This window comes from Onychostoma macrolepis, chromosome 03 (assembly GCF_012432095.1).
Source record: "Onychostoma macrolepis isolate SWU-2019 chromosome 03, ASM1243209v1, whole genome shotgun sequence".
Taxonomy (NCBI): domain Eukaryota; kingdom Metazoa; phylum Chordata; class Actinopteri; order Cypriniformes; family Cyprinidae; genus Onychostoma; species Onychostoma macrolepis.
In genome coordinates, this window is record NC_081157.1 from 28,038,402 (window position 1) to 28,050,172 (window position 11,771).

At 35.6% G+C, this 11,771-nt stretch overlaps 1 long non-coding RNA gene across 1 annotated transcript; it reads left to right on the plus strand.

Moving 5' to 3' along the window:
- Positions 1-1,131: 1,131 nt before the first annotated feature.
- LOC131537790 (uncharacterized) lies at positions 1,132-4,447 on the plus strand. Its single transcript, XR_009270387.1, has 3 exons — positions 1,132-1,229; positions 2,938-3,071; positions 3,542-4,447. It is a non-coding gene; the product is annotated as an uncharacterized LOC131537790 (long non-coding RNA).
- The last annotated feature ends 7,324 nt before the right edge of the window (positions 4,448-11,771 follow it).

Consider the following 11,771-nt stretch of genomic DNA (forward strand, 5'->3'; position numbering starts at 1 on the left):
TCCTCGCGCTCGATCTTCTCTCACCTGCTCGCGCGAACACTTCTATTTTTGTCAGTCGTGGGGCGGGGCTTGCTGTTTTAATTGTTATCTCTAACGCCATTGGTTACTTCCCCTTTTCCGGAAGTCAGCTGTGATTGGACGCCTGTGAAAAGGCCATCCATAATTTATTTGAAAAAAGTTTGTGAGGGCTTGTATTGTGCGCAGAGGACGAGTGACGCGCGCGCGAGTGTTTGAAATTAGCTCGCGGGCTCCCGTTTCCTCGCGTGTAGATCTGTTTTCCTCTCGCGGAAGTGATTTACCGCGCGCGCCAGCATAAGTGGCGCGCTCGGTTATTAATGGCACAGATTTGACGCCATACCTGTCACCGACTTACATTGGTATCACTTCTGTGAGCCCATCACGGATTTTTTTCTGTAAGCCCATCACGGAATTTTCGGCGATTTCGTAATGCCACCACAGATTCAGAGGTTAATTAAGTCCACTTAAGAACATTACACGGAATTCTGTGAGATCATGTTGGTGGTTCCCAACCTTTTTTTTTGAGCGCTTTTGAGTAGCGCTGTTTTGTTCCGCTTTTCTCGTATTACATTGAATGTTTATCAAACTTGTTTTGTCGAGGAAGGGTTAGGAAAATTATATTACTGTAATTGTAGTTATCGTTTTATCGTCCAGCCCAACCTCAAAGTATATCTTCTTCCGCGCCCCACTGAACTCTGGCACGCCCCCCAGGTTGGGAACCACTGCCCTACATCACCACATATTATTCAGGAGGGTTTCAAGGAAAATTCTCTCACTCATCCAAAAACAAACTCCAGCATATTCAGTTATCAGACACGAATGTAACTTCAAATGGGACTGGCTTCTATGGTCAGATGAAACTAAAAAAAATAGCTTTTTGGCAGCAAACCCACTAGATGAGTTTAGTACAAACAGGAATAAAAGTACCCCATGTCCACGGTTAAATATACTGCTGGATCTATAATATTGTGGGCTTGTTTTTCTGCCGGAGGTCCTGCTCATCTTGTTCAGATGCAGGACATCATGAACTCTATCAAATACCAACAGATAAAAAATCAAAACCTGTTTGCCTCTGTTAGAAATCTTATAATGGGCTGTGTTTGAATCTTCCACCAGGGGCCCGTTTCAGAAAGGAGGTTAAGTGAAAAGTCTGAGTATGTTAACCCTGAAGTGAAGGAAACTGGGAGGTTTGTCAAACCTGAGAAAGCAGGGTAAGTCAAGCCCGTTTCTGAAAGAGAGGTAACTTATACTCAGAGTCAGTTACCGTGGTAACTTACTCTGTGAACCTAATCTGGTTGGGAGCAGGTTTTCTTCGGTAAACCCAGAGTTTCTTTCGGTCTCCCTCCCCTTTTTATAGTGTTTGCGAAGTTTAAATACCTTATTCATTCATTCACGCTACAAAATAGCTTTTCTTACTGAGTATTTTTGTCTTATTTCAAGTACAAATATCTAAAAATTCTTAATATACATTTTATAGATGAAAAAAAAGATATTTAGTCTCGTTTCCTGGGGGATTTTCCTTTTAAGTGAATTTTACGTAAAACAAGTAAAATTGTCCACCATAGGGTATATATATATATATATATATATATATATATATATTTTTTTTTTTTTTGGCCATGGGATACCATTAAAATGAATATTAGTTCAATAATTTAAAATTTTCACCTCTGATATTATAACAGTTATTAAGTTATTGACAGTTATTAAGAATCAAAGTTATGCTTTGACTCGGAAGTACGCGAACGTCTTTTTGGCTGGAGCAGTTGCCATGGTGAATCGTAATTTCGGAGCTCCACTGATCATGACTTTTCATAGTTGTGGTGTATGCGCTTAACTCAGAGTCAACCTACTCAGAGTTGAATAAACTCAATTCAGCCGTTCTGAAACCGAAAACTCTTGAGTTTCCCATTTCACGGTAAGTCAACTCAGAGTTCAAGTTTATACTCAAAGTTGGTTGAACCTCCTTATTGAAACAGGCCCCAGGACAACAATCCAAAACAAACATCAAAATAAACACAAAAATGGGTCACTGAGCACAAAATGAATCTTTTACCATGGCTGTCCCAGTCCTCTGACCTGAACCCTAGAAAATGAGTGGGGTGAACCGAAGAGAATAAGCACTAACATGGAGCTGTGAATCTGAAGCATCTGGAGAGATTCTGTATGAAGAAAATGGTCTCTGATCTCATATCAGGTGTTCTCCAAACTCTTCAGGCATTACAGGAGAAAACTCAGAGCTGTTATCTTGGGAAAAGGATGTTGCAATAATTGGGTGACAATAATTGTGGCCAACATGAACTAGAGAAAGCATTTATTTCACAATGAGACCCCCCCCCACACTTTCAATTGTTTTACTTCAATGATAGGTTACAATTTTGTGAATTTTTTTAATGAAAGATGAAAAGGTTAAACAATGCAGATTTATTTTCACAGCCGCCTTTTCTCATATTTATCAAGGCTGCCAATATTAGTGGAGGGCACTGTATCAGTGTAATATCTCATAAAAACATCACAATAATCTACAAGTAATCCATGCAATTTTGGTCCATCAATTAACATCTTAAGTGAAAAGCTGCTTGTTTGTAGGAAACAAATTCATTACTTAGGCGTTTCTAACCATTGTTTCTGTCCACAATATGAGTTCATAATCCATAATAGAACTTCCTCTAGTGAAAAAGTCTCATATCAAAATACACCAATTTATGTGTTTAGAACTGTTTTGGACTGTTTTTGCTTGTAAACGTATAAACGAAGATTGATCTGGGCATATTTCTCTCATGATTCAGACGACTTTTTCACTGAGAAAGTTAAAAATGCCTTAAGGATGAATTTGTTTCTTTGTTTCTTAGCTTTTCTCTTCACAATATGTTAATTGATGGAGTGGAGTCATGTGGATTATTGTTATGTTTTTATTAGGTGTTTAAACTCTCATTCTGGCGGCACCCATTTACTGCAGAGGATCCATTGGTGAGCAAGTGATGTAATTCTAAATTTCTCAAAATCAGTTCAGATGAAGAAACAAACTCCTCTAAATCTTGGATGGCCTGAGGGTGAGTACATTTTCATTGTGGGGTGAACTATTTCTTTAAAGGTTTCTACATTTCATCACGCCAGTGCCTTGGAATTTTGTTCTATGCTAATTTAATTCAAATTTGTCATGCTCTGTATATGAACCAAATAATCTACGCTGCTTGCGCACCTTACATATATGTCCTATTTCTATGAGTTTTCAGTTGTATTTCTTAGTAAATATATTAAATAATAGAAAATAGTCCATGTTACATATTTGAAAAAGCAATATGGACATTGTTGTTAATGTAATAAGTAACATCTTACTTGTAACATTTCACCCCCAACTCTGCTCTTTGAGATGAATACGGCCAGACCTTCACTTGAGTGTCTAGTTTAGTGAGTGTCGTCAAGGCAGAGCCAGTGACAGAAAACATTCCCAACCTCATTCATCAAGCAGTTTTTTTTTCGCTCAGAGCATCTCAAATTCCTCTCTCCTTTCCTGTCATAGAAATTTTCTAACTTACCACGGATGTTCCTGAGGGATTTTATCACGCATTGACTACAAGAGAATGCAAATGGCATACACAGGCATGAATCTGGGACAAGATGGCCATGACCTGCAGAGGTCTCCTCTCTGAGCCGGGCGTCTGGGGATTCAGAATTCTCCACTGCTGAAGCTTAATTAGCCCAGCTCTGTTGCCTGGAGAAGTGTTCAGCGCTTGACCTTTCCTAAAGGTAAGCGACCGGTGCGTGTTCAACAGGCCACAGGAAAATGAGCAGCACCAAGGAGGTTTCTGACAAGCCCAACTAGGAGGGGAGGTGGAGATGGTGAAGGCATTGGAGCTGGCGCCCAGACATCGTCTCGTCTAAAGATACCCTGAGAAGCATACGTTGCCAAAGGGAAATTTATCAGTATTCCTGCTGCTGATCATTAAAAAGAGACTGAGCCAATGCACAGCAGGTTTTGTGTTCGTCTGAAGTGGGTTTAAAAACAAGCAAAATGAAAACAGTCAAGTATTAGCAGATAGTAGAAGATAGCTACGTTTAAATAAAGCCTAATAATTCATTAATGACTAAATGCAAATCCTTTGTGTAAGGACCTCAATCGGACAAAAAAGGGATCCAAAATGACAATGACTTCCACAATTTTGAAAGAAAAATTTCCTTCAAGATACTAGTTAAATAGAAGTTTAATCAGTAAAATATGAATAAAAAAGTCTAATAATAATAATAATAAATAATAATAATAAAATATAAATCTAGCTCAGTGGTTTAAGATATTTTAAGAAGAAAATGAATTTTATTTTAGAATAAAATAAAAAGAAAGAAATATAAACATTTAAAAAGAAAAAAAAAAGATTCATGGTCTCCACAAAAATGTTAAAATAAATGTAATTATTTTAAACGTATATTTAAAGAAACAACAAAAGTTTCCCAGTCTCCTCTCCACAAAAATATTAAACAGCACAACTCAAGATATAGGAAATATCAGGAAACACCTTATATCTGCAGTGTATATATTAATATTATTTTATAATTAATATTTTATTTAACTTTATGTACTCCCCTTGCAAACCTGCTTATTTTTGTTTATTTTTGGTGCTTATGTTATTTATTTAAACGTGGAACACAGAATATTTTAAGAATGTTGTATGAACTCTGTACTCACTTTTCATGTTGGATAGCTAACCATCGGCTTCATTAATAAGCAAAACATTTGTTGTTGTTGTAAATTGGACATTGAATAGTCTGTAACATTTTACATACAAACGGCTTTAAGTACAGTTTCTATTGAAATTTGTTCTACTCACGTTTCTTGAAAGAAGCCAGATGTTCACGTCAATAGAACCGAGTTGTATTTTATATAGAAAAAAACCCGTTGTGTACTTGGGCTCGTGCGTATGGTTTTCATTGCCTTTCCCCTGCATGGATATGTCGAGACCTTGACTTCATCAAAGTTACTAACTGTGTGCGCTGCAGCTCTAATAGCTCGCTCTTCATTAGTGTGGCACAGGAGCTGTCAGGTTGAGTATGTCAAGCATAAATGAATGAAGCATTTATATAGCATAAAGCATGAAGAATCAGAGAAGCTGCTTCCAGGTCTCTGAGATACACACCCTCATCAGCCACCATTACTGCTGCTTTTTAAACCAAGCCACTCCTTTTTATCTTTCTCTATGTCATAAAATCCCTATTTTGGGAAAAAGGTGCAGTGGCGCTGATGACTGTTGTGAGCCACTGTGTTCTGGTGCAAGAAGAGGTTTGCTCACGTGATCGTCCTGTACATAATAAGAAATCCTTTGAAGGTGGGACATGCCTGTCATCCTATAAATCATCCATAGGCGAGTATTCCTCTCTGGCAGTGCGGCCAGGCGCCGTTCTCATTATCCGGTGTGGGCTTTCCTGTCAGTGAAGAGCGGTGAGGTGAGGCGCTTTGATAAAAATACTTCACAAAGTCGCCGTCACCATTAATGGCTCTCGTTCTCGTGTGAATGCGATGAGGAGAGGGATGAGAAAAACACACTGTGATTTTAGCACCGATAAAATTGATTTAAAGCCGTATCAAAACATGACGAGCTTTTTACAAGTGTCATGTACTTTTACGGAGAGGGACCCATTTTCCAGCTCTGTGCTTTGCTCATCAGTTTGGCAGTGCATGCAGCAGAGCAGAGGTGATTACTTTAGAGAATTAGAATTAATCACTTAAAATGCTGAGGGAACCATTCTTGGGCCATTATACTGCTCTGAAAGTTTGGTTTGTTTATTCCCCATTGGATTTTATTTAATGAGTTTTAATATTATGGAAGACTTTTTTTTTTTTTAAATTCCAACTATATATTAGAAAAGCAGTATTAAATATTAATTTTTACTTGTAAATAAAAAGCTGCTTTTTTATTTAAATGTGATTCCAAGAAAATGGAGGAAAAAGTGTTTTATTTTTTATTTTTTATTCATTCAGCTCTGCACTTAATAACATAGGCTAAATATTCTGAGAGGCATGCTATGGCACTTTCCATGAATGCAGTATATTTTGGTGTGCAGTGACTGTTTTTTTTTGATAAACAAATCCCATGTTTCTTATGTATTGTGAGCTATTAGATCTGTTAAACGAACTAATAGGCTATCTAACACGCAGTTAACCTAGAAATTAGCTAGTTTTAAACTCATCAAATCACTCCCTGCCCTTAAAATTGTGGTTTTAGCCTCCACTCCTTAGATGATTTGACTTTTTTCCTCTGTATCCAAAAATAAAAATCATATACAAATGTCATAGTTTTGACCAAATCAGTCAAAAACACTAAATAAAAAAAGAAAAAAAACACACAGTTGCCAATATATTTAATTTCCTGCCAATTGTTCAAACTATTTAATTAGTCTATTTAGTTTTCACATTTATTTAGTATGTGTGTTACTAAATCAAAACAAAATCGCATGTATTAAAAACGTGAAATTAACAAGATTCACATGGCAAAATTAAACACTTTATTTTGGTCCTTAATAAGCTGTCTAAATGGCACTTTGCCATGAATAAAATAATGAATAAAAAGAGATGTTTTGTTTTTCTTTTCCAATAATGCTGAAAAGTGAAAAGAGGTGCATAACCTTCATAAAATGTTTACTGCCAAACTCAAGAGTTGAAACTAAAAAAAAATAAATAATACAAAATAAATAAAACCTTTCCCTTCAAAAGTTTAAGGTTGTAGAAAAGTCCCTTTTCCTCACCAAGGCTGCACTTACTTGGAAAAAATAACAAAATAAATAATAACAACAACAACATAAAACATAATAACTCAGTGAGTTTTCTCTCTAAATATATATATATATATATATATATATATATATATATATATACACACACACACACACACACACACACACACACACACACACACACATATATATATATATATATATATATACTTTTTATTTTTCTTTATTTTTATTATTTATTCCTGTGACGGTAAAGCTGAATTTTCAGCATCATTACTCCAGTCTTCAGTGTCACATGATCTTTCAGAAATCATTCTAATATGCTGATTTACTGCTTAAGAAATATTTCTCATTTTTGTCAGCATTCTTTGATGACTAGAAAATCACATCATTTATTTGAAATAGAACATTATAAACGTCTTCACCGTTTTTTTTTTTTTTTTTGATCAATTGAATGTGTCTTTGCTGAATAGAAGTATAATTGTCTTTAAAAAAATCTCACTGACCTCCATCTTTTGAATGTTAGTGTATTTTTAGTTTGGCCTCTTGAAGTTGTTATGCACCTGTTTTCACTGGCCATTATTGAAGAAGAAATATAAAAATCTCCATTTATTCATTCATATTTTATTCATGAAAAGTGCCATTTACATGGCTTATTAAAGGACCAAATAAAGTGCTTGATTTGAATCGTGTGGCAGAAATCCACAGTCTTCTGGCCTAAATAAATGTGACCATGTTCAGTGCAAAAGCAGCTTTTTTTTCCTTTTTTCCCCTTTAACAAGGATGGACTAATACTGCATGAAGACAGACGTTTCTGGCATGCTGTTCATTAGGTGAGACAGTGTTGTGACACTCATAGCCCTCTGATGGCCTCGCTCGTTCTACATGCCAGTCTGAGCTCTAAATGCTCAAACCGCTGCAGGACACAAAACTGTCTCTGACTTGACAGCCGTGACAAGGGGTTGGCCTTATCAAATCAAGATAGAATGCTAATTGAGAGGCTTTTTGCAGAAAACTTGTGGTGCTGTTGTGCAGGCATTTGTAACAAACTACTTTGCTTTAGAGGAGATCACATCTTTTGTGTGTCATGCACAAAATCAGCTACAGCAAACCTCGCTTCCCCTCGATACTCCCACTTTTGAACAGTTCTCAGCAGGTATTTCCGTCCATTGACATCTGTGGGATTTTGGGTATACTTCAGACTTTTTCCCCCTCATAGCAAGACAAAATGCTTTTTCCATTTTAAATTGTATGGCCAACACTGGCAAGATGTATTTTAATATTGATGCATGTTCGTTGTGTGAGCATATGGGGCAGATCTTTTTTTGTTTTTCACGTGGAATGCTTTGCTGAATTGTAATGAATTTCAGCAGTTGGATGATGACTCTTCAGCACCTCAAATGATTTGAAGTGTGGAGCAATATGCTTTTTTTGCTCATTAGCACATCTATTTTTGATGTTTGTAATGGTGCAACATACTGTTGCAGTCCACCTTTTTACCCTTATGAGTATGCTAATCCATATCAGCAAAAGATCTTTAACATCTGCTGTGTTATCAAAGTTCTTCAGAGGTTAAATTGATCTATTACAACTACTTGATGTTTAAAGTCTGGTATCTTGAAGCTTTAAATAAACTGGTTTGCATTAAAGCACAGCATCTTACATTGTGTTGCAGGTGTGAAAATGATGACAATAACAGCTGCGCTAGCTGTTTTTATTTGCCCACACGTTTTCCAACACATTCTGATGTTTTTGACCAGTTATGCTTACAAATCTTAGATTATAAATGCTTATTACATTGGCAAGTTGTTTAAAAGTGAATGTATTTATTTATTTATTTTAGCACACAATGTCCCACTACCTGACAGGTGTTTTCTTTAAACAAGTTTATAGCTGTTAGAAAACTATCCAATTGGAAATGCTCTCTGCTGACATTGTTTGTAGTGTTTTTATAGGGCTGGGTTAGAAAGATGGTAACATATCTCAGTTAACCCTTTCCCCACAATTGATGACATTTTCCATCATTTATTACACAATGCTTCTCCACCATTGACAAGTTATTCCGGAAAGTTCTTTTTTATATGATAGGGGGCACTATTGCGGACCTTCTGTAATAGTTTTTGACTATTAACCCTTAAACGCATACCTCGGGTCTAGCGACCCGTGATGTCATTCAAAGTTAGACATCAACCTTTTTAGTATTCCTCAATCTATTTATTGTAAACAATATAACAAGAAAAAAAAAATACAATTATATAAAAAATCTGTTTTTGCTAGCGACCCCAGGTATGTAATAATGTAAGTATATTTCAATAATGACAACTCTCGGAAGATTTTAGCATCGTGATGGATATGACAATGTTAATGTATTTGGTTTTGGCGGAATAGATCTGCTACGCTGCTGCTGCTGTTGGTTATTGCTGTAGTTGTAGATTATTGCTGCTGCAAGCAAGTACAGGAACTTGCTACTGCCAATGCATATGGTGATACGGTGCCGTGAGTATTTAAGACATACTGCTGCTGCACAAATAGCATATAAAATAAGCCGTAGCAGATCTACACAGGTGAAGCTGGGGAAGGTGGAGGGTTTCAGAGAAACTGCAAGAATCTCAAGTGAATGCTAGCCAGCCGTATAAATGCAAGGCAGTAAGCTCATTGGCTGATGTAATTGTAAGTGCAATTCATCTTTATTCCTCAAGGTGGCACCGTTTTATACACAATAATGGCATGGTGTTTCACTCATAATTACCTCAGGCAAAAGAATATAATCAGCAAAAATTTAACTGGATTGAATGGCTGTACTGTAGAGTAATTACTGTACGCAATTAAATACAAGTGTCACTTTCATTTGATTGTGGATGTGGTGAATAAGCTGCCAGTGATCAAAATATAAATTATGAAGTAATTGAAAACAATATTTTTGAGAGTTTGGTTGAAATCGCGAATATGAGCTAGATGTTGAATGTATTGTGGAAGTGTGCTCTGACAGTGATAGTAATTGTATAATCATCTGTTCAAACTGAACCCTTCCAAGTTTCAAAAGGTAACAAAGCATACTTTATTTATGCTTTTGTAATTGTTATTAAAGTATCAGGAAAGTTTTATGCTATTGCCGCAGTTAGAGATCTGTCCGTGTATATAGGTCCGGGTCTCTGAAGATCCAAATATTGGCGAAACATTACTGCATTTAAGGGTTAAAACATGCAAAGAACATCTGCATATACCAGGATAGTTGTTCTAACATGATCACCAAACATTCAGCAGCATAATAAAAAATGGAACTTTTTGATGGAACTTAAGCATAGGTATATTGTTTGTTTGTTTCCCTTTGATATATTCAATGTTTACACATTCATACAACAAACTATTCTTGGGGGTCATGAAATTGCTGGCAGTGAAAGAGTTGAAATCTCATTAAAATCCTTCTTAACTATCCTTGTTATTGGCAAAATATGGATTCTTGAGTAGTGTGAGAAGCATCATCCACTGCATCTCTAGTTATTACCTTCTGCATCAGTCATTGAATACTTCATATTGGTCGACCATTATGTGGGATGCTTTCATAGGTCATTTAACAGCTCAAGAATAACATCCTAATGCACCATCACACTCTCCAACCATCTCTGACAGGCAGACGAGGCATACCTGACTTTGTTGACATTACTTATTAAGGCCGAGGTACAAGATGCTTCTGAAAAGCTCAAAGTTCATGACATTTTCAGCACTGTCTGTTTATTTCTCGGTATTTACTTTGAAGGTTAAACTGGCCTCTACCAGTAATTGTGCTGTTTCCTCCCTCATGATCATAGCAAATCAATGGTAGACCTTTTCAGAGCACACTGATGTGTTTTAAAGGACTAATGCTTGATTCATAGCTCTGACAGATGGACTGAAGCTCTGCTTCAATCAAAATGCTGCAAATACTGCATTCATAATAAAGGACATCACTGCACATAAAAGATGAAAGATAAATGATCATTAGGTGAGTAAACCCACTGCATTTTCTCATTTATAGATTTTAACCAAGGGACTGTATAGCTAAAACCAGTTTTTGAAAGGAGGAGACAGGATAGGGGCATATGAGGACACTATTGCACCATTTTCTGTCCTCTGATGTCCACTTTTATGTCTTGAAGAAAAAAAAAAAAAACCTTCGTAATTCTGTAATTTGAGTTGGTTCTAGTTTGTTATAATAAGAATATGGAAGTATGTTAATGACAAATGTGTTTGAAACAAATACGTTGAAATGCACTACATTAAACAAATATTTGCATTTTCTTTGTAATTATGCGTAAAATTTGCTAGTAATTTCTAAGTTAAAATTTCCAACAACCATTCCAACAAAATCTTTTTCTTTCACACTTCAGTTCTTAAAGTAACCACTTTTTAACAGTGTGAGGGACATTTTAATAATCTGAAGAACATTTTTTTTTTTTACTATAAAAACCTTTTGTACAATGGAAAGATTCCATGAATGTTAAAGGATCTTCATGGAAGCATCAATGCTAATAAAGAACCTTTCTTTTTAAGAATATAATTAAAAAAAAAAAAAAAAGCATTCATTATGGCTTTCATTGTTTTGTTTTTTTAGGAGTTGAAATTCAACATGGTTGTTTATTTAAGCATGTACATTTGATGTACATTTAATATATTTTAGCACATATTCAATTAATATTTCACACAATTTCATTGTTAAAATTCTCTTGACTCTACCGTGCGACTCCACCGGGCAAGGACACCGACAAAGGATATAAGTATCGCTTTTTATTTCTCCTCTTTCCTACTACTTGTTTCACTTCTGTTTCAGTTTTTATAACCATTTCTTACTATGTGTAAGTAAGTTGTTGTTTTTTTAGCATTTGTGTTTGGCTCAGTGTTATTTTTTTAGGATTACTGATAAACTAATGGTGTTTTGATTTTTATTTGTTATCTATTTTAATTTTAATTAAAGTTGGAGTAATATTTGTCATTTTATTAGTTGTTTTATTATGTCTGTATAGTTTTTTTTATTTATTAAGTTTTAGTTT